This window comes from Felis catus, chromosome B4 (genome assembly GCF_018350175.1).
Source record: "Felis catus isolate Fca126 chromosome B4, F.catus_Fca126_mat1.0, whole genome shotgun sequence".
Lineage (NCBI taxonomy): Eukaryota > Metazoa > Chordata > Mammalia > Carnivora > Felidae > Felis > Felis catus.
The window spans coordinates 9295999-9320929 of NC_058374.1; the positions used below are offsets into that span (position 1 = coordinate 9295999).

General features: G+C 38.3%; 1 long non-coding RNA gene and 1 pseudogene across 1 annotated transcript in view; both read right to left on the reverse strand.

Annotated features, from left to right (window-relative positions):
* The window catches only part of LOC123386806, a 536021-nt gene that overhangs the window by 456100 nt on the left and 54990 nt on the right, over positions 1-24931 (reverse strand). The gene's annotated exons all lie outside the window — the stretch shown is intronic.
* Positions 7081-9762, reverse strand: LOC101085135 (annotated as a pseudogene).

A 24931-nucleotide genomic window follows, 5' to 3' on the forward strand; every position in this document is an offset into this window, starting at 1 on the left:
AGAAGGTTAGTGTGAGCAAATTATAGTGGAAAACTTTCCTATCCAGTGGAAGGACACAGACATGAAAATCCAAGAGCACAGAGAACTCCATTTAGATTCAACAAACACTGACCATGAACAAGGCATATCATAGTCAAATTCAGAAAATACACAGATAAGACAAGAATATTGAAAGCATCAAGGGAAATAAAAAAGTCCTTAACCTTGAAAAGACAGATCAGGTTCACAGCAGACCTATCCACAGAAACTTGGCAGGCCAGAAAGGAATGTCAGGATACAAATAAATGTACTGAATCAGAAAAATATGCAGCCAAGAATTCATTATCCAGCAAGGCAGTTATTCAAAATAGAAAAAGAGATGAAGAGTTTTCCAGACACACAAAAACTATAGGAGTTTGGGAACACTAAGCAAGCCCTGCAAGAAATTTTAAATGGGGACATTTGATCAGTAAAAAGACAAAGAAAAACAAAAAAGAACAAAAACAACAAAGACTAGAAAGGACCAGAGAACATCACCGGAAACACCAATTCAACAGACAACACAATAGCACTAAAATCATATATTTCAGTATTCACTCTAAATGTCAATGAACTAGATCCTAATAAAAAGATACATGATATTAGGGGCGCCTGGGTGGCGCAGTCGGTTAAGCGTCCGACTTCAGCCAGGTCACGATCTCGCGGTCCGTGAGTTTGAGCCCCACGTCAGGCTCTGGGCTGATGGCTCAGAGCCTGGAGCCTGCTTCCGATTCTGTGTCTCCCTCTCTCTCTGCCCCTCCCCCGTTCATGCTCTGTCTCTCTCTGTCCCAAAAAATAAATAAACGTTGAAAAAAAAAAGATATATGATATCAGAATGAATAAGAAAACAAGACTCATCTATATGCTGCTTACAAGAGACTCATATTAGACCTCAAAACACCTGCAAATTGTAAGTAAGTGGATGGAGAAACATCTATCATGCTAATGGTCATCAAAAGAAAGGGGGAGTAGCCATATTTATGTCAGACAAACTAGATTTTAAAATAAAGACTGTAACAAGAGATGAAGAAGAGTGTTATATCATAATTAAGGGGTCTATCTGTCAAGATCTAACAATTGCAAATATTAATGCCCCAATATGAAAGAACCCAAATATAGAAATCAATTAATCACAAACGTAAAGAAACTCATTTCTAATAATATCATGATAGTAGGAGACTTCAACACCCTACTTACAGCAACAGACAGGTCATCTAAGCCGAAAATCAATAAGGTAGCAATGGCTTTGAATGACACGCTGGACCAGATGGACTTAACAGATATATTCAGAATGTTTCATCCCAAAGCAACAGAATACACATTCTTCTCAAGTGCACATGGGACATTCTCCAGAATAGATCACATAATGGGACACAAATCAGCCCTCAACAAGGACAAAAAGATCGAGATCGTGCCTTGCATATTTTAAGACCACAACACTATTAAACTCAAAATCCACCACAAGCAAACGTTTGGAAAGATCATGAATGCTTGGATATTAAAGAACATCCTATTAAAGAATGAATGAGTCAACCAAGAAATTAAAGATAAAATTAAAAAGTACATGGAAAACAGTGAAAATGAAAACACAACATCCCCAAACCTCTGGGATGAAGCAAGGGCTGTCATAAGAGGGAAATTATAGCAATCCAAGCCTTCCTAAAGGAAGAAAGGTCTCAAATACACATTCTAAGAGTACACCTAAAAGAGCTGGAAAAAGAACAGCAAACAAAGTCCAAAAACAGAAGAGAAGAAATAATAAAGATTGGAGCAAAAATCAATGATATCTAAAAAGAAACAGAAAACAAAATAAACAAACAAACAAAAAAAAATAGGAGCTGGATTTTTAAAGAATTAACAAACCTGATAAACCCCTAATCAGATTCATCAAAAAGAAAAAGGAAAGGACCCAAATAAAAAAAAATCACGAATGAAAAAGGAGATTACAAATTCCAACGCTGCAGGAATACAATTATAAGAGAATATTATGAGCAACTATATGCCAACAAATTGGGCAGTGTGAAAGAAAGTGACACATTCCCAGAGATATATAAACGACCAAAATGAAACAAGAAGAAATAGAAAATTTGAGAAGACCCATTGCCAGTAAAGAAATTGAATAATCAAAAATCTCCCAAAAGAACAAGAGACCAGGGCCAGATTGCTTTCCAGGGGAATTCTAAAAATATTTAAAGAAGACTTCACATCGATTCTTTTGAAGATGTTCCAAAAAAAAGAAAAAAAAAAGAAAAAAAAAAGAAAAGAAAATGACAGAAAGAAAGAAAGAAAGAAAGAAAGAAAGAAAGAAGAGAAAGAAATGGAAAGAAAACTTCCAGACTCATTCTACAAGGTCAACATTACATTGATTCCAAAACCAGACAAATCCCCACAAAAAGGAGAGTTACAGACCAATTTCCCTAAAGAACATGTATGCAAAAATTCTCAACAAGATACTAGCAAACCAAATACAACATTTAAATAATTATTCACCACAATCAAGTGGGACTTATTCCTGGGATATAGGGCTGGTTCAAAATCCACAAATCAATGAATGTGATACATCACATAATAAAAGAAAGGATAAGAGCCACATGACCCTCTCAATAGGTGCTGAAAAAGCATTTGGCAAAATACAGCATCCTTTCTTTATAAAAACCCTAAAGAAAGTTGGGATAAAAAGATCATACCTCAAGATCATAAAGGCCATATATGAAAGACCCACTGCTAATAGCATCCTCAATGGGGAAAAACAGAGTTTTCCCCCTAAGGTCAGGAACATGACAAGGATGTCCACTCTCACCACTGTTATTCAACATAGTGTTGGAAGTCCTAGCCTCAGAAATAAGACAACACAAAGAAACAAAAGGCATGCAAAGTGGCAAGGAGGACGTCAAACGTACACTCTTCACAGATGACATGATACTTTATGTGGAAAACCCAAAAGACTCCACCAAAAAGCTGCTGCAACTGATCTGTGAATTCAGGAAAGTTGCAGAATATAAAATCAATATACAGAAATCAGTTGCATTTCTATACATCAATAGTTAACCAGCAGAAAGAGAAATCAAGGAATTGATCCCATTTATAACTGCACCAAAAAACATAAAATACCTGGAATAAACCTAACGAAGAGGTGAAAAATCTATACACTGAAAACTATACAAAGTTTATGAAAGTAACTGAAGACAGCACACACACATACAAATGGAAAAACATTCCAAGTTCATGGATTGGAAGAACAAATGTTGTTAAAATGTTGATACTACCCAAAGCAATCTACATATTCAATGCATCCCCAATCAAAATTGCACCAGCATTCTTCTCAAAGCTAGAACAAACAATCCTAACATTTGTATGGAACCAGAAAAGACCCTGGATAGTCAAAGCAATTCTGAAAAAGAAAACCAAAGCTGTAAGCATCATAATTCTGGACATTCAAGCTGTATTACGAATCTATAATCATCAAGACAGTATGGTAGTAGCACAAGAACAGACACATAGATCAATGGAACACAACAGACAACCCAGAGATGGACCCACAGAAATGTATGGCCAACTAATCTTTGACAATGCAGTAAAGGATATCCAATGGAAAAAACACCATCTCTTCAGCAAATGGTGGTAGGAAAACTGGACAACATGCAGAAGAATGAATGGGGACCACCTTCTTACATCATACACAAAATAAACTCAAAATGGATGAAAGACCTAAATGTAAGGCAGAAAGCCATCAAAATCCTAGAGGAGAAAACAGGCAACAATCTCTCCGACCTCAGCCACAGCAACTTCTTACTTGACATGTCTCTGGAGGCAAGGTAAACAAAAGCAAAATTTAACTATTAGGACCTCATCAAGATTAAAAGCTTCTGCACAGTGAAGGAAACAATCAGCAAAACTAAAAGGCAACTGGTGGAACGGGAAAAGAAATTTGCAAATGACATATCGGATAAAGGGTTAGTATCCAAAATCTATAAAGAACTTCTCAAACTCAACACCCAAAAAACAAATAATCCAGTGAAGAAACGGGAAAAAGACATGAATAGACTCTTCTCCAAAGACATCTAGATGGCCAACCGACACATGAAAAAATGCTCAACATCACTCACCATCAGGGAAATCCAAATCAAAACCACAATGAGATACCACCTCACACCTGTCAGAATGGCTCACATTAACAAGTCAGGCAACAACAGATGTTGGCGAGGATGTGGAGAAAGAGGAGCCCTTTTGCACTGCTGGTGGGAATGCAAACTGGTGCAGCCACTCTGGAAAAAATATGGACGTCCTTCAAAAAATTAAGTATAGAACTGCACTATGACCCAGCAATTGCACTAATAGATATCTATCCAAAGGATACAGGAGTGCTGATTTGAAGGGGCATATGCACCCCAATGTTTACAATGTCCACTGACAATAGACAAAGTATGGATATACCTCAAATGTCCATTGACTGATGAATGGATAAAAAAGATGTAGTGTATATATACCATGGAATATTACTCAGCAATCAAAAAGAATGAGATCTTTCCATTTGCAACAACAGTGGATGGAACTAGAGTGTATTATGCTAACTGAAATACGTCAGTCAGGTAAAGACAAATATACGATTTCTCTCACGTAGAATTTAAGGTACAAAACAGATGAACATAAGGGAAGTGAAGCAAAAATAATATAAAAACAGAGAGGGAAACAAACATAAGAGTCTCTTAAATACAGAGAACTAACTTAATACAGAGGGTTGCTGGAGGGCTGTTGTGTGGGGGGATGGGCTAAATGGGTGATGGGCAATAAGGAGGGTACTTATTGGGATGAGCAGTGGGTGTTATATGTAAGTGATGAATCACTAAATTCTATTCCTGAAATTATTATTACAGTACATGTTAACTAACTTGGATTTATTTTTTTAAGAGCAATAGATACATAAACATTTTTAAGAAGTCCATATTCTAGTTCAGTTCTGTTCAGTAGAAACAAAATGTGGACTATATATGTAATTTTAAATGTTCTATTAGTCATATTTAACAAAAAGAAAATATATATATATAAATGCATCTTCTTACCATTATGCTTAGCACACTGTATTGCAGGGGTTCAATCGCACACTTGCTACTTACATATGTTTTTGCCTAGCTTACCACTGCGAGCTCTTTAAGGGAAGGGTAGCTCCATTCATTTGTGTACCTCTAGAGCCTGGCACAGGACCAAACACATAATTCAATCTCAATAATTATTTAAAGAAGGAAGAAAGAGAAGGATTTCAAGGAAGAGAGTGGGAAAATGAAAGAAGTGAGGGAAGGAAGGCATGAAAAAAGGATGGGTATTACTTGTTTGTTTTTCGTGACAAGGTTTGTTTGAAATTCAAAATATTATAATAGCTCAGCACTGGAATTAGACCACAAAATTTAGTTCACATAATTTAAAACTTGGTTCACAAAGTGCTTTTTAATAGTTTTATATATGATGTTGCGGTTATGTTTACATCATTAGCCATGTGAGAAAACAGGTCTTGAAAAATTGATTTATAAAAGCATTAAATACAACTTTGACCCTTAGGCAAATATGTTCTGAGCATGAGATGTCTGATTAACAGAAGGATATTTTGGAATGCACTTTGTTTATAATTTGCATTCAGTAAGGTAAACACAAAAGTGGCTCCTCATAGAAAAAAGAAGCTATTTGGGGCACTTGGGTGGCTCAGTGGGTTAGGCATCCGACTTCGGCTCAGGTCATGATCTCACGGTTCGTGAGTACAAGCCCCACACTAGGCTCTCTACTGTCAGCACAGAGCCCACTTTGGATCCTCTGCCTCCCTCTCTCTCTCTCTGCCCCTCATTTGCTCTATCTCTCTGTCAAAAATAAATAAATATTAAAAAGAGAGAAACTATTCAACTACATGTGAGGAACAGGACTGAGATTCATCACTGGTTTTAAACTTAAGATTGATAAAATGCTGTAAGGAGCCTTGAGAGAAATGATTAGGGTAGTATATACAAAGATGTTTCATTTTCACTAGGGAACATATTTCCTATTTATTGCAACATGTAATCATGTGCTTTCTTGTTAACGTTTGGAAATAAACTTTGCCAACATGACAGAGTGATAAACCAATCACTTAGAGTTATCCTCTAAGGCTTTGTGGGTTTACAAGGTAGAATATACTTCTCAAATCCAGAGAAGGTAAAAACATAAAGAACAAAATATTTGAGTTGTTTGGATCACATTTCTTTTCCCTTCATGCTAGTGATATTGGGGCCTTGATAGATAGTTCTCTTTAAAATATATACAATATGGAATTAAATATAATATATAATATGGAATTAATGTTCATGTTCATTACCAATATCTGAGCCTGAGTAGCTATGTCGCTTTGGAGTCCTAGGATAGCTTAAGATAGATAATTTAGCATGTAAAACAGAGGATTTTAAAAAATTAATATTACGTATCTCACAATGTGAGACAGTGCTTGAATCTTTCCCAGCTAGTTCCAACATTAATTCTGAATGATGTGGAGAAACGGGAACCCTCTTGCACTGTTGGTGGGAATGCAAATTGGTGCAGCCGCTCTGGAAAGCAGTGTGGAGGTTCCTCAGAAAATTAAAAATAGACCTACCCTATGACCCAGCAATAGCACTGCTAGGAATTTATCCAAGGGATACAGGAGTACTGATGCATAGGGCCACTTGTACCCCAATGTTCATAGCAGCACTCTCAACAATAGCCAAATTATGGAAAGAGCCTAAATGTCCATCAACTGATGAATGGATAAAAAATTGTGGTTTATATACACGATGGAATACTACTGGCAATGAGAAAAAATGAAATATGGCCTTTTGTAGCAACGTGGATGGAACTGGAGAGTGTGATGCTAAGTGAAATAAGCCATACAGAGAAAGACAGATACCATATGGTTTCACTCTTATGTGGATCCTGAGAAACTTAACAGGAACCCATGGGGGAGGGGAAGGAAAAAAAAAAAGAGGTTAGAGTGGGAGAGAGCCAAAGCATAAGAGACTGTTAAAAACTGAGAACAAACTGAGGGTTGATGGGGGGTGGGAGGGAGGAGAGGGTGGGTGATAGGTATTGAGGAGGGCACCTTTTGGGATGAGCAATGGATGTTGTATGGAAACCAATTTGTCAATAAATTTCATATAAAAAAAAAAGATGATATAAAAATGAGAAAAAACCACTTCTCTCATGTGACAGGTGACAGTGCCCCAGTTTTTGCTGTCTGCCATCACAGCTGCTTCCAAGAACTTGAGAACCTAGCTATTTACAACAACAATCTTCACATTCACATAAGAGAAACATATCATGGGAGGAGTCCTCAAATGTTTCTCCCATGAAAGTTCCACATATAGTAACTATGGTCTTTTGCCCACGTTCATTATGTAAAGAGCAGGGAGCATAAATATCCTATATATGCATACCAATGTTAGGAAAAAATAAAAGTAAGACAATCTTAAGACAATGGGTAGCAAGTACTGTGGTGTATCACTCAGGATGCCAGGTGATTCCCAGAGGACAGTTCTTGACATTTCTTTGTCCAATGATGATGGTAAAGGGAGCAGTGCAGTGGCCATGGCCTGAAAATGCCTAGGTGGTCAGAGCTTATGTCCCCAGGCAAGTCACAAAGCCCAGCAGAGGCAGGAACAACAGGTGAAGAAATTTTGGATGGTAGAGTGAGGGAAGAGATCACAAACATCAGGGTGTAAGCTCCGAGAGGTGAGGGGTATAGTTCATCCAACTCATCTTCTACTTCTTTATACAGCCTAGGAGGGCAGAACCACCACAGTCCTGGGGCAGCTGTTCTCAGACTGAGCCAATATACAAAGCAAGTAGAGTCAACTGGTACAAGAGGTAAATAGTATCAGATGCTGGGATGAGCCTCCAAGAGACCACTCATCTTTGGGATTGAGAAACTCCTTTCACCAGCTACGGAGACCAATGACTGCTGACCTCCCTCCGTCTGGTTCCTAGCTAAAAATTTTCTTCAACTGAAGGAAGCTGCCTCAGCCAGGCCCTGCTCCTTCTCTAAAAGCAACCCACATGCAAGGGATGGCTGCCACATATGGAGGTCCACAGTCTGTGTCCACTCAACTCCATTGAGAAGGCATCTCGAAAGGCATACATCAGGGTCAATGGTGGGATTGTCTGAGAGCACGGTGGTGACTCCATGATAGTTCTACCTCTCTGTCTGCCCACCATAATTTCTTCATTCTCCAACAAGCCACATGTACTTCAACTCAGAGTCTGTTTCATGGGAAACCTGACCTATGAAGGGAAATGGTGGTTACTAACTGGCACCTGCATGATGGCGGATGAAACACTGGACATAGTCTTTTTTTTTTTTTAATAGTACAAGACGCTTTATTGAGTACAGTGCAAGCTATAGCATGAAGAAGAAACAATCATTTAAAAACACCAGAGACCCTTACATACCAAAGGTTAAGAAGGAAATCAAGATTCCTGTTGAGCTGAGCTGTGCCTGGGATGAAGAATAGGACCATTCACTTCGATCCTTGGGTGCTTGGTATTTCCACTGGATGTAGTCAAAGATGCCTCACTATCTACTGATAGAGGCTCTCCAGCAGCTCCAGCGACTCCCCAGAGACAGACTGTGTATGCATTGATTGAAGAGCCCTTCTCTAGGGCATGAGTTCTCCTATTCTTATTGAAAATATCACTCCCAGTGAAACAGAGAACACCACAGTAATACTGATCCTTGGGTATCAACCTTGTATCAATTCTCCTGTATCGATACTCCTTTTCATCATTTTTACTGGGAAGCTAGAAAACACTCATGAACTTTGTTTTACCTTTTGACAGAGTACTTGTAATAAAATGGACCTTCTATAACTGCTCCATAACACAATGTAACAGCTTTGGCTGTTTGGTTGATTCAGAGGTAAAGCTTGGATGGGTCAGAAGGACATCCATATCATCAATGAACTCTTCACCTCTTCTGAAACTGCCACGGACTCTTATAACGTATTCAGGATCCACTTTTTTTTTTCTTGAGAGAGAGTGCAAGCAGGCGAAGGATAGACACACACACGCACACATGCACACACACACACACACACACACACACACAGAGAGAGAGAGAGAGAGAGAGAGAGAGAGAATATCCCAAGCAGGTTCTGCACTGTCAGCGCACTCACAAGCCATGAGATCATGACCTGAGCCAAAATCAAGAGTCAGAGGCTTAACTGACTGAGCCACCCAGGCACCCCTCAGAATCCACTTCTTAAACTTCAAATAGTACAATGTCTTGCTCTTGTGACATCTCTTCAGGATAAATTCTTTTCTCAAACTCCTCAAGATATTTCAGGCCAATTCACCGATCATGGTTCAACTAATTTTCATTTTTTTTCCGAGACCTTCTAATGTAAATTCTTTCATCTATAAACTTCCTTGCAGCAGATGGACCAATGCCACCAACCCGAGTCAGTAAATTGATAGATGAACGTATCATCCTACTGCATCTTCTCCAGCTTTTACAATTTTTCAGCCACTAAAACGTATCAATCTTGTCAGCAATTTTTGTTACTACTTCAGGCAATTTCTTAGCTTCTGCTCCACTCTTCACTTTGTACGGATATTTGCTATCACAGATGCTACTTTTCGGTAAGCATTGTACTTATGGATGGCCTGGTTCACCTTCTTCTCAAAGTCTGCAAGTTCTGTGAGCATGTTGGTGACTCCCCCACTAAGCATCTCCTGTGGTGCCTTTCATTTGCTCATGGTGGCTTGCCCCAAGGACCACTGAGTGCTCAGAGCCAGGGACTGGTCCCCTCCACCAGGCTTGAAGGACTTGCAGAGTTGGGGCAGGACCAACCCAGCTCTGGAAAAGCCAGAGTAACCTACTGAACAATGGCTGCCTCTAAACACTGTGCATATCCTTGTTATTGATCAAAATAGACAAGTATTAATGATAACACCACTGACTACCAATTTCTGCTTTTTATAAGGTCCAACTTTCTCTTTAAAAAATGTTTTATTTTTGAGAGAGAGAGCACAAGTGGGCGAGGTGCAGAGAGAGAGGGGGACACAGGATCTGAAGTGGGCTTTGCACTGACAGCAGCAAGCCCATGTGGGGTGTGAACTCATGAATTGCAAGATCATGACCTGAGTCAAAGTCAGCCACTCAACCAACTGAGCCACCCAAGTGCCCCCAACTTTCTCCTTTTGCAGAAGAGACAATTAAGGCCTAGAAACAAAAATAATAATTTTTTAACCTCACCAAGTAAATTAGAGAACTAGAACTTTTTTTTTTCACTTGAAAACTTCTCTCAATACTGTTTTCTTGAATAGAGGTTCTCAAATCTAACTTTGCATCAGAACCACAGACCAGGGTTTTTGTTTGTTTGTTTGTTTTATTTGTGAGAGAGACAGTGAGTGCATGTAAGCACAAAAGAGGGGAAGACAGAGAGAGAGAGAGAATCTTAAGCAGGTTCCCCACTCAGCACAGAGCCTGATTCGGGGCTCCATTCCATGACCCTGGGATCACGACCTGAACCAAAATCGAGTTGGGCACACAACCAACTGAGCCACCCAGGTGCTCCCAGACCAGAGCTTTGTAGTTTGATTGCTATTTTGTTGTAATAAAGATTTCTAGGCCCACCCCAAACATACTGAATTGGAATCTGTTGTGAAGGTTTCCACCAGAGTTTATACTTTTATAAGTTACAAAGAATTCTGATGATCAGATAAGTTTGGGAAATGTGATACAGGGAGACTATGTCTAGAGAGTTACAGTAGTTTTCTAGGGCTTTCTTGACAAAGCACCACATAGTAAGCAGCTTCAACATCAAAAATGTATTGTCTTGCAGTTCTGAGACCTAGAAGTTTGAGATGAAGAATTCTGCAAGGGCTCCTCATGAGGGCTGTGAGGGAGAATCTCTTCCATACCTTTCCTCTAAGCTTCTAGAGGTTCGAAGGTACCGTCCCCTGCACATCTGTCTGTGTCCAAATATCCCTTTGTTATAAGGACACAGTCACAGTGGACCAGAAGCCAATCTTAGCCCAGTATAACTTCTTTTTAAATAACTACATCTGCAACAACCCTTTTTCCAAATAAGGTCAAATCCTGAGGTTTATATGAATTTCAGATAAGCAAAATTCACCCCATTACAGGAGTCTATAATTTACAACTACTCCTGCGTAATTTGACTTAAAAAAATACAAATAAAAAAGCTAAGTAAGCAAGCTAAGGTAGAGGGAATTGGTGGGGAAAAGGATTCCCTCTGTTGTATTTGGTCTCTGATTTCAAGCTTCAGGTATATTCAACATGAGGTTGTGCACTAGAGGGCCAGGATCCCTCTTAGACTTTGGTGAATTTAATTCCTCTCCTCCACATCTTAGTAAGAACATCTCACCTCCTTTCATTATTGCATCCATTGTTATTGCCAGCACCATCAAAGAGGACCTCACCACAAATTCTGATAAATCAGATTCCCAAAGGCAAATATGCAGTCACTTTGATCATTTGTCTCATGCTTGAAACTTTAACATTCTTTGATTTTCAATTTCATTATTTTAATTATTTTTTTTCTTCAGCTTCCCCCAATAAACATAAACTAACATTTACTGATATCGCTGAGTAGTTAAGAAAGAACTGTACCAGGGGCGCCTGGGTGGCTCAGTCAGTTAAGTGCCCGAATTCAGCTCAGGTCATGATCTCACGGTTCGGTTCGTGGGTCTGGGTCTCACGCTGGGCTCTGTGCTGATGGCTCAGAGCCTGGAGCCTGCTTCAGATTCCGGCTCTCCCTCTCTCTGCCCCTCCCCCATTCGTACTCTCTTTCTCTCTCAAAAACAGACATAAAAAAAGAACTGTACCAATTAGTACAGGAATATGATATAATATCTAATTTTAATCTAATTTCAGTGATTTTATTAAATAAAGCAAAAGTTTAGGACCAAGAAATATTTGTGCAGTTGCAGAACTGATATAAGTGATTATTAAGGTTACAACATTGCTTTAAATAACTTCTGGATTTTTTTTCTCCTACTTTTCTAGACTGTTTATCTGAATGTCACATAAGATAAGATCAATTTTCATTGCCTCCTAGACATGGTCTAATAAAAGGGGATGGCATCATTCTGAGGAAGATAATCAATACACTGACATTTTCCAAGAGTGATGTTTTGTAGAAATTTAAGACCTAAATAAACAAATCCTAACATGTAGTAGCACCTCTATAATTTAAGAATATTTTTTTCTAAGGAACCCCCAAAGAGTTAATTTCAATTAGTGGCATACTAGAAAACTAAACATTGCTGAAGACCTTTCAAGACTTCTGTGGAAGGAAATCACTAGCTTATTTTCTCCATCTTGAAGGCAAGTATCTAAACTTGTGTTAAAAAAAAAAAAGGTTAAACTAAAGGAGAATTTAAAAAACAAGTCGTTTGTTCTATTAATAGTTCTATACAGAAATTTTGCATTCTTGTGTGCACAGAAGTCAGATTGACAAAGATCACTGTAGACTTCTTAAGAAATAGATTTTCAACAATTTATTTCAACACTGCGATAAATCTTTCCCATCCTGTCGATAAAAGGAAAAACAATCCCTTTTGGGATTTGTCTGTTTGGTCCTCAACTGGACAGTTCAGCTTGTCTATAGACTGTCAGGGCAGCGCCTGTTTTTTTTAATCTAATTTTGCAGAATTCGTGCACAGTGGTGAGAAGAAAGAAGCTAACCCTGACTAGCTTTTCTCAGAATCAGAGGTCCCTCATCTCCTGTGACCTCTAAGTGGAAGAGAGAGGCTGAAGGAACAACAACATTCAGAAGCCAATAGTATGACTGTTAACGCTTCTGATTTTTATCACCATCTCTATCCATTCTTAACACATTCCTACTCTTTTCCCATAAAAACTCAAGTGTATGGAGTCATGAGGTTAAAAAAAAGTAATCAAACTAAAGAATATTTTTCTCTGTCCTTCTCTACTTGAAAAGAACACTTGGTTTGTGTGTGTGTGTAGCAGAGCAGGTAAAGTGGACTTCCTTTATCTATTCGGCTTTTGGGGGGACAGTGACAGTTTTTGTCATTGCATTGTATGCTCTTTGGGCTTTTGTTTCACATTTACAAATTTCTTCAAGGGTCTGAATACCCTGGGGTGTCAGAGGAACTGACATTCCTGCTTACTGAGTCTGTTGGCTTTTAAATGTTTTCACCTGATGCCTCTGAAATCCTTCCAGCCTTCTTTACCCATTTAGCAAATCTGGTTATGGTTATTTGGTGCAGATGCAGGCAGGCTCTGCAGACATCTGAAGGAGCCCATGATGAACTGTTTATTCCCAGAAAATGCAGATGTGGGAAATAAGCGAAGCTGTATTTAGGGAAAACTTCCAAAATCGAAGGACTGCATAAGCCTTTAAGCCCTAATCTGGTAGCCAGGAGTAGTATAAGGGTAGAAGCGGACAGAAGAGCTCTTCCTTCTTGCAGGAAATATCACACCTTGTTTCACATTTATTCCAGTAATTATTTGACTGTACTGTGCAAGCCAGGCAGAAGCCCTCAGATCACCAGAAACCTTACTCCTTCATTGTGCTCACCTTCTCAGAGCTCTCAGAGCAAAGAATAGCAATGGATCCGCTTATGAGACCATGACTCAGGCCAGACTGCATTTGCATTGGCAGATCAATTAGCAGTGGCAAAGGCTTCCTAGGTCTGGCCTGAGGACCTCCTGTGACCTAGAGAATAATACATTTCCATAGACAATAAGGAGGAGAATGGGAAATGAGTATCCTTAAATAAGGTCGTCACAGCACTGGTGAAATGGTAGTGGGTCATCCTAAAAGGCACTGAGTGTAGAAACTGGATAATAGGAGCAGTGGGAGAGAAATTAGTAAGTAAAACAGTGAATAGATAGGAGCAGCTACTCTCTCTTTCCAGAACCTTCCCAGACTACATACATAAAAGTATTCTATTTCTTTATGGGCACCTGGGTGGCTCAGTTGGTTAAGCGTCTGACTTCAGCTCAGGTCATGATCTTGTGGTTCCTGAGTTCGAATCCCCCATCGGGCTCTGTGCTGACAGCTCAGATCCTGGAGCCTGCTTGAGATTCTTTGCCTCCCACTCTCTCTGTCCCTCCCCTGTTGGCGCTCTCTCTCTCTCGAAAATAAACATAAAAAAATGTAAAAAATAAGTATTTTATTTCTTTGGTAAACCTCAGATTGATAAACTAATTAAAATCAATCAACCATGACTGAGATATGGCAAGGCAAATACTATAATTTAAAAATACCAAATAATATTCTATATGAATATAACAAAATATTATTCCATACTGTTATAGATGTAAAATTCTGTACTTTCATAGACATAAATTGATCTTTATTTTTTTCATTGACTTTTTTCATTTTTAGTTCATTCTATGGGTCCAGTATACTCTCAGGTCCATTAAGTTTGACTGTCTAATTGTCATTCCTTATTGACACATTGAGCTAAAGAAGACAGTCTGGAAACAAAGACACAGCTTATATTTTGAACAAAATCTCAGCTCCAGTTACTATATAGATTTTCTTTCTTTTTTTTTTTTTGCATTTATTTATTTTTTGAGAGATAGACAGAGACAGAGCACCATTGGGCAGGGGTGGGGGTCAGATAGAGAGTGAGACAGACAGAATCAGAAGCAGGCTCCAGGCTCTGAACTGTCAGCACAGAGCCTGATACAGGGCTCGAAACCATGAACCCTGAGATCATGATCTGAGCCAAAGTCCAATGCCCAACCGACTGAGCCACGCAGGCACCCTGAGATTTTCTTTCAAATTGGAAATCCAGAAGAAGTTGGGTTTAAAGCTCTCTGAATCTTTTTTTTTGAAGGAAACTTTTTTTTTCCTTTTTCCAGCTTTATAGGGATATATCTGACATATAACATTGTATAAATTTAAGGTGTACAAAGTGTTGATTTGATACACTTATATATTACAAAATGATTACCAAGGTAGCATTAGCTAACAACTCAATCACATCACATGTGATTACCTTTGTGTGTGTGTGTGGTGAGAATATTTATCTTCTCTCTTAGAACCTTTCAAGTGTGTAGCAAATTTTATTAACTACGATCACTATACATTACGTCACCAGAATTATTAATTTACAACTGCAAATGTGTACCCTTTGACCAACATATTCCCAATCCCAGGTCCCCAGGTTCTTTTAGCATTCTATGAGTTTGGCCTTTTTTTTTTTTTAAGTATATTTATTTTGAGACAGAGAGAGAAGGGGAGGGGCAGAGAGAGTGAGAAAGAGAGAGAATCCCAAGCAGACCCCAAACTGTTAGCAGAGAGCCTGATGTGGGGCTCAAACCCACAAACTATGAGATCATGACTTGAGCCCAAACCAAGAGTCAGATGCTTAACTGACTGAGCCACCCAGGCACCCCTATGAGTTAAGCCTTTTAAAATTCCAACTATAAGGAGAATATTTGTTATTTGTCTGACTTAACATACAATATTGTCCTCAAGATTCATCCATGCTGTTGTAAATGACAAAATTTCCTTGTTACTTATGGATAAATAATACTCCATTGCATGTATACATCACATTTTCTTTATCCCTTCATCCATTAAGAAACATTTAGGTTGTTTCCATCTCTTGGTTATTGTGAATAATGCTATAAAAGGATATGGGACTGCAAATGTCCCTTTGAGATTCTGTTTTTGTGGCCTGCTGGATCATATGGAAGTTCTATTTTTATTTTTATTTTTTGAGTAATGTCCATACTGTTTTACACAGTGGCTACACCAATTTACATCCCCACCAATACTACCTAAGGGTCTGCTTCATATCCTTACCAACTCTTACTATCTCTTGTCTTTTAATGAGAGCCAATATAGCAAGAGGGAGATGATATCTCATTGTGGCTTTGTTTTGCATTTCCCTGATGATTAGTGCTGTTGAGAACCTTTTCATGTACCTGTTGGCCATCTGTATGTCTTCTTTGGAAAAATGTCTCTTCAGAGGCTCTGTCCCTTCAGTCAGAGTTTTGTTTTGTAATGAGTTGTATACATTGATGTATTTTAGATATTAAACACTTGATCAGATAGATTGGTTTGTAAATATTTTCTCCCATTCTATAGGCTGCCTTTTCATTTTGTTGATTGTTTCTTCTGCCGCACAAAATCTTTTTAATTGGATATAGTCTCACTAAGTTTTGCTTTTGTTGCTTGTGCTTTTGGCATCATACTCAATAAACTGTGGCCAAGACCAATCTCAAGAAGTATTTTCCTGTTTTCTTCTAAGAATTTTACAGATTCAGGTCTTATTTAAGTCTTTAATCCCTTTCATATTAACTTTTGTGAGTGGTGTGAGATTAAATTGAAAGCAAAACCATTAGAAGAGTCAATCAATGTTGGAAAACATGTGCATGATGATCATATCCTGCTAGTTATGAAAATGAGATATTAAAATGCAAAAACTGAAATAACAGGCTATTCAAGAAGACATAAACAAGTCAGCACAAAAAATGGAGTGTTCATACAAAGGCCTATGACATATGCTAATTTTTGTACTAAAGATAATATTAAACATCACTGAGCAATTATAAGTAATTCAATAAATGGTTTATGATATTGTCACATTTGGAGAAAAATAAAATGCTGATTTCATATATGTATGTATGTGTGTGTGTGTGTGTGTATACACACACACAATTTTTATGTATATATGTAAATGTATGCATATACACATGTACGAGTAAAAGTAATGTCCTGATGGATTAAAGAACTAGAAAAGTAGTAGAACTGGGGCGTGTGGGCGGTTCAGTCAGTTAAGTGTCTGACTTCGATTCAGATCATGATCTCACCATTTGTGAGTTCGAGCTCTGCCTTGAGTTCTCTGCTGACAGCTCAGAGCCTGGAACCTGCTTTGGATTCTGTGTTTCCCTCTCTTTCTGCCCCTCCCCTGCTCATGCTCTGTCTCTCAAAAATAAACATTAAAAAATTCAAAAAATAGAAAAGTAGTAGAATAAACTGTAAACTAATATTTTATGACCTACTGAAGCCAGGCACATAGTCCAAGAATCATTAAGGGAAAGATTACAAGGCATGATTATATAACATTAAAACAACAACAACAAAAAAAAAAAACAAAAAAACTCAGTACAACATTTAAATCTTCAAAGGTCAACATCATAATGTAAGAAATATTTGTGGGGCGCCTGGGTGGTGCAGTCGGTTAAGCGTCCGACTTCAGCCAGGTCACGATCTCGCGGTCCGTGAGTTCGAGCCCCGCATCGGGCTCTGGGCTGATGGCTCAGAGCCTGGAGCCTGTTTCCGATTCTGTGTCTCCCTCTCTCTCTGCCCCTCCCCCGTTCATGCTCTGTCTCTCTCTGTCCCAAAAATGAATAAACGTTGAAAAAAAAAATTAAAAAAAAATATTTGCAATACCTAAAAGATAAAAGATTAAGGTCCTTTAAGTTAAAATCTCCACAATCCATCTCAGTATGATTGGCAAACCATGCTATGATTACAAAATAGAAAACAATATAATAAAGTGAGCAAATATATGAAAGGATAACTCATCTCACTAATAATCATTGGAAGAACGTATTTTTCACAATCACCCAGTCAATAACAAAGATGCGTGTTTCGTGTGATGGAATGTGGATGCACATTCTTCTATGCCAGTGACTGGGGTGACTGGGCAAGTAGGTAATACCTGTAAGGTTTTTGAAGTGCATTACTGATGACTCACCAACCCCATTCAGTAATGCTCACTGGGGCGCCTGGGTGGCTCAGTTGGTTAAGCCTCCAACTATAGCTCAGGTCATGTTCTCCCTGTTAGTGAGTCCAAGCCCTGCATCCGGCTCTGTCTGGAGCCCGCTTTGGATTCTGTGTCTCCCTCTCTGCCCCTGGTCCCACTTGTGCACACGCTCTCTCACTCTGTCGCTCAAAAGTAAATAAAGAAACTTTAAAAAATGCTCACTGAAACATTTAGAAATGAGAATGTGTGCACAACCTAAATGTTCATCAGAAACAGAGAGGTTGTATACCTCATGGAGCATGCATGCCTCAGTCACTGGAGAGAATGATGTAGACCCCCTACGCTGACATGTGGACGTGGAGGGAGCTGCTGGTTTCCATAAGTGATTAGAAGGCAAAGGATGGGAAGAAGTTTGTCCAGGTGTGTTATGTATAAGCACACATAAATGTGGAGTCACGGGAGTGGAAAGACAGCTGCTAGCTGACTGATGGTGTTTAAGTCAGAGGAGGCAAAAGGAGTGAGAGTATAAAGCGAAAATACTCCTGAATCGTGTGGTACTTGTGCAAAGTTATAAACACTGCAATCTAGAAATGTCAATTGTATTGGACAAACTGATCATCTGGATTTTAGTTTGGGACACAGCAGCTCAATTGTTGTAGACTGAAGATTGAGTAAGAAGCAAGTAATTGGAGTAAAGAATGGAAAGATTCTCTCAAGAAGTCTATCCTTAAAGGTCATGATGACCAAAACAGGACACTGCCTAGTAGAGAATATGATTTCTAAAGCAAATAGCCACATGCTCGATGCACGCTTGTTTAGATGGTGTTTACAGCTGAAAATGTAGGTACTCAACAAATGTTTACTAGTATTACTTGTTCTAATTTAAACAAACCAAAAGTTCTTTTCAATTATTAAAGGGTGAAAACAGTGTAGAAAACAAAACTGCAGAAGATTTAGAAGGGGCTACGGTATTTCTTTCTACTACACCCAGCCCCCAGGACAACAGAGCCACACACAGAGTAACCCTGGTTAATGCCTGACTTTTAAATGCCTCATTTTTCTGACAGGCACTATCAATCTTTGCTTTTAACTCTGATGCTGGCTTCAGTATCTCTATTTCAAAGGAGATTAAGCATTTTAACAGCAGAGGTTTCTCTAGAAAGAGTGGGAAGGATGGCACTGAATAAAAGATTATTACTCTATTGAATGAACAGCTCCTGAGTCTTTGAGATGCACAGGCTGAATGGTGTCCTGTGTTTATGAAATTCTCCCTAGATCTCTAATTATCCTCCTCCCTGTTCACAGATGTTTCTTGCTATTTGATGTGAGCTCTGAGAAGGAAAGTGATCCTTTATAGAGTAATGAGATTATCTCACATCAAACTTATTTGGAAGAAGAGCAGTTCAGCTCATGCTAAAGTATTTTTGTTTGTTTTCTTGTTTGTTTTTGCTTGTTCTTGTTGCTTGGAGATATGATCTTTACTTCTGAAGACCAACAGATAAGCCCATGTTTGTAAATAAATGAATAAAATTGGAATCCTGATGTCAAAAGGGGAGGGATGTAAATAAGCCAAGGGTTTATATTTTGAGTTGTGGATTTAATATGACTAGTTTGGGTATGTGTTTTCCAATCTACAATGCATTATGTATGACTTGGTTGGTTGTTAGGAGCATGCATTGTTCAGAAGCAATAACTGGTAACAATGCAACGGACTGGGGATAATGAGCTACAAGTTCTTTGTATACACTGGGTCTTTTCTCTGTCACATGAAGCTGTTCGGATATTAACCACAGATTTATAGATGATGCACTGTGGAGAATGGTTTGGCTGCATTTTGCCTGCTATTCTCTGCGGCATATTTTTACTAATCCTTGTAGGTTTAGCTTTTACTGTTTGCAGGCTGGGAAAGTCAGAGCTCCACACTCAAAAGTGAAGATGGAAATGCTGATTTTTTCCCCCCTCTTGGGAGTAAGCCTCTGGCCTCCAGGCAATTCTTTTAAAAATAGCTTCTGTCTGTCTTGTGCCATTATTATCACAGATACAATTCCCATCCTGACTGTCCGGAACTGAAATCAGTCTTCGGTATTCAAGAGCAGTTCATCTGTGATAGGATGTGAAGGAGCCGTTTTCATATAAGTCACTGTGGTATATGTCAGCTTAGCTGTTGGTGTTTCCTTAAAGTTCTTCCTTTGGGTTCCTAAAATACGGTATGGAAAATGCAGGTAATCACACATATCTCTTACTTCTGCATAGAATCTATCATCCCAGGCATGGTGCCAGATAAAATAAAAACCACAAGGAAGGTTGTTTCATTTGCCCACAAAATGGAAATAAGTCTTGGAGTCTTTGTATCAGTTGCGCTTGTGCTTAAGATGACTCATTATTTGGCCAAGGATAATACAGAGAAGCATCTGAAACTGTGGGCTTTCTACTAACAAAGAAGAAATATTTCAACGAAAGTAGACTTATCTATATGGGGCGCCTGGGTGCCTCTCACAGTTGGAGGGTTCAAGCCCGACATCGGGCTCTGTACTGACAGCTTAGAGCCTGCAGCCTGCTTCAGATTCTGTGTCTCCCTCTCCCTCTGCCTGTCTCTGGATTGCACTCTTTTTCTCTCTCAAAAATAAACATTAAAATTTTTTTTAAAAAAAGTAAACTTGTCCATAAATGAAGTCCACATATTTTCTGAAATGGCACAATAGTGTAAATTGTATGTATGTACACGCACACACAAAATTTCTTATATGATATTGTTTCTATGAACCTATAGTTGTAAATTTTCCCCCAATGCAATTCAGACTCTAGAATATAAATAGGAAACGAGGGGTATTTTAATTTTTAATAATTTTATATAATAAACATTAAACTAATTTAAAATTATATATAAAGATACAGTCTCTTACTTATAAATCTGATGGCTTGGGTCACAGTGGTTTTAAATAATAAAGTTACATCCGAAAAGAAAAGAAACTAATTATTTGGATTGTTCCCCTAAGTTGTGGATCTACACTACAGAGAGACCCTCAACAACTATTCAACAGCAAGGTTTCATTAGCTGTGTACCCGGTCATGAACAGAATGACTGTGGTTACAGAATCTTTAACTTTTATTATAACTAGCTGGATGGTTTCTCACCTAGTAGTTTTACCCACACTTACTGTTACATATCATTGCCAGCGGGGGGGATCATGCCAACGACACTAAGGAAAGTCAATGATGTCAACACAAGTCTTGAGTTGTGCTTTAGCTTCCTGCAGTATCACATATGCCCTGATGGCATCATTACTGCACTTAAAGCCCTTTCTTAGATGGAGTAGAATTCACGGCCATGAGGAGAACTTGTACCACTGCCCCTCATCGATTTACTTACTCATGATGTTATCTTTTATTGAGTGTCTGCAAGTTGTGTGAAAGTGATGGAAAAGCACACTGCAAAAAGAAAGTATAAATAGTAGCATACAACAGACCAAAGAAGGTCAGATTATCTGCAGGGAAGAGTAAATCTTTTCACTCCATCAACCACCCCTCTGACAACTCCTTCAATGTCTCAGAATCTTTTTTGAAGAGAGAGGACCAGAATTCTAGTTGTCTTACTACCTAAGTCTATCTTGGTCTTTAATGTTTCATTTTTTGTGTTTATGTTATTCATTCTAGTTTGATTATTGTATATTCAGTTTGTTTCTCCCTTCTGTTATTTGTTAACATGTCAAATATTTTTTTTTTTAATTCCTACTTCTGTGCCATGTCTAAGCTCAAACAGTAGAGACACAATGGGTAGAGATATAACCCACCCTTCAAAGAGTTCAGGGCTCAGTAGAGGGGGCAGACATGAATCAAATGCTTACAAAAACTTGTAATGGCACCATAAAAGCTATGGAAGAAAGTCACAATTAAACAGGATTATATAGCAGTGGTAACTTGTTCTAGTGGAGCAAGTCACTTTTAAGTTGGGACACGAAGGATATGAAAGAATTGATCAGCGAATGAGCAGAAGAGAACGGTATGGGTCCAGGGAACATCCTCATCTGAGGGCCTGGGTTGAGGGCAGTGGGTTCCATTAACGGAACTGAAAGGTTAGTGAAACCAGCGTCCCATTAGGAACATGGCAGGAGACAGGGCTAAAACTGTAATCAAGTGGGAGAGCAGGAAGGGCTTTCTGAGTGGGCATATGGATTTTTGGTTTTGGTTCCTTTTCTAAAATGACTGATGAGGAGCTTGGTAAGCATGAATGTGTTTGTTAGTCTGTAACTTTATCCTCTCTATCCACCTCAGCGGCAAGTCTATCGCTTCATCAGTTGGATTCTTCATCTGCATCTGGATTTAATAAGACCATTTCTACTTTCTCTTGGATTTTTTAGTGAGTTTCAAGTCAGTCTACCTAAAGGTAGACTTTACTCATGCTTCACAGCATTTTTTGTTTTATTCATTTTGCTACCAGTCTTTTTTTTTAGACATTTGTTTTTAAAAACTTAATCTCATTAAAGATGTCATCAAGGGGCGCCTGGGTGGCGCAGTCGGTTAAGCGTCCGACTTGAACCAGGTCACGATCTCGCGGTCCATGAGTTCGAGCCCCGCGTCAGGCTCTGGGCTGATGGCTCAGAGCCTGGAGCCTGTTTCCGATTCTGTGTCTCCCTCTCTCTCTGCCCCTCCCCCATTCATGCTCTGCCTCTCTCTGTCCCAAAAATAAATAAACGTTGAAAAAAAATTTTTTTTTAAAAAATAAAGATGTCATCAATGAATTTCTCCATACATCATGTCATATGCTTCACAGAATTTATATTATAATCAGGAAAGATTATGTTTTAAATTGGTATTCTTTTTTCAAACATACTTTCCTCATATTATTCCAGAGATTTATACCATCAGATAAAACCAAAAATAAAATTTATTTTTCCCCCTCAAAACTTTGAAAAACTCTAGTTCCCTAAAAAAGTCTGGATCAGTTCTATTAAAACAATGTAATAATTCACTTGGAAATTCTACTTCTTGTTTTTGGAAAATCAATCAGATAAGTGTTTGGTTAAAGACAAATAAGAGTAATTGTCTTTAAAATAGGCTCATTTGCAGGGAGGAGTCTGGAAGTCTTCCAAATTTTCAGAGAAGATTTAACTTCATAAATCAGAAATTTTCTTCAGTTTTGTCTTTATTTTTTATGTATTTAAGGCCTGTTATTGCTCATTTGTTAGCAAGTTACATATATGCAAAACACTAAATATGGATATTCTTCAGGAGAGAGAGGTTTTTTTTGTTTTGGGGGGGGGGGTTCTTTGTTTTTCATAATCTAGCATCTCCGTTTTTGGTAACAGACTAAGTGTGGACAATTCCACCTCTGCAGTGTTTAGAAGTATTTAGAAAGGTGTGCTATGATTTCTTTCTCAAATGTCTGGGAGCTTTCAGCAGTAGAGCCAACCATGCCTGGAGTTTTCTTTGCTGCAAGATACTTGCCTCAAATTCATATTCTAACAGATACAGGACTGTTCAGGTGTATCTGTCTCTTCCAAGTGAGTTTTGGGAGTTTTGTGTCTTTCAAGCAACTTGTCCATTTCATCTAAGTTGTTTGAACTCAGTGACATAAAGTTGGACCCACTATTTACTTATCTTTTAAATATTTGCAAAATCTGTGTTACTGTAGTGCTATTCACTCATTATTGATGTTGTCACTTTGTGTCTTCTCTATTTTTTTCCTGATCAGTCTGACTTAAGGCTTGTCGATTTTGTTGATCTCCTCAAAAAACCAGCTTTTGGATTCTCCAATTTTCTCTAATGGTTTTATCTTCTCTATTTTATTTATTTACCTTCTTACAAATATGACTTCCTTTTCTTTATGTATTTGGGGTTTAATTTCTCCTCTAGTTTCCTACAGTGGAAGCAGAGATCATTCATTCAAATCAATTTCTAATATAAGCATTTCGGTTAAATCCATAAATTGTGATAAGTTGTACTTCATTTGATTCAGCTCAAAATAGTTTCTCATTTCCCTTTTCTTATTTTACCTAGAAATTATTTACAAATGCGGTATTTAGCTTCTATTTACTTGAAGATTTTCCAGTCATTTCCTATTTAAGACCATTATAATAAACTACTTCGTAAGATTTAAATTATTTTGAATTTGGGGCGCCTGGGTAGCTCGGTCGGTTGAGCGTCCAACTTCAGCTCAGGTCATGATCTTGCGGTGAGTTCGAGCCCCGCGTCAGGCTCTGTGCTGACAGCTCGGAGCCTGGAGCCTGCTTCGGATTCTGTGTCTCTCTCTCTCCCTGCCCCTCCCCTGCTCATGCTCTGTCAAAAATAAATAAACATTAAGAAAAAATTTTTAAAAATAAACTATTTTGAATTTATTAAATCATGCTTTGTGTATCAGAATGCATCTATTTTGTTAAATTATCTGGATTTACTAGGGAAAACTGCATATTGGACTATTGTCAAGCAAATATTGAAAACATCATTCAGGTCAAGTTAGAGTTGTCCAAGTATTCTGTTTAACTGATTTTCTGTCTCCTTGTCTTATTATTTACTGAAGGAGAGGTGCTGAAATCTTCCACTAGAATTGTGAATTTGTCTAGTTCTTCTTGTATTTGCTTCAATTTTGCTTCATGCATTCTGAGGCTTTATTAGAAGCACAGGTGTTAGATCTGTAATGTCCACTTGGTGAACTGACTTGTCATTATAAAATGACCTACTTTCTTTGCTCTGAAATTTACTTAGCCTGATATTAACGTGGTGGGTCAAATTTCTTGTGATTATATACTATATGTTGTTAACATTATTTTACTTTTCATTTTCATTTGTGTCTAAAAGTAGGTTTCTTATAGCAACATTTTTGAATCTCACTTATCTGTCTGAAAATCTCTTTTAATCAAATGTCTATACCATTTACAAGCAATAGTTTGAGTTTGGATTTGAACCTATCATCTTACCCTGTTTGCTACTTGTCCTATCCTTTGTTCCCCTCACTCCCACCAATTTTTTTTGCCTGTTTTTTAATTATTTGTCATGATTCTATTTTATTTCCTCCTTGGCTTATTAGATAAAACATTTGGTTGCCTGTGGTTAGCAGCCATTTTGCAGACTATGGCATACATTTTCTTTCAAAGTTTATTTATTTTGACAGAGAGAGAGGGAGCAAGTCGGGGAGGGACAGAGGGAGAGAGAGAGAGAGAGAGAGAGAGAGAGAGAGAGAGAGAGAGAGAGAGAATGAATGAGAATC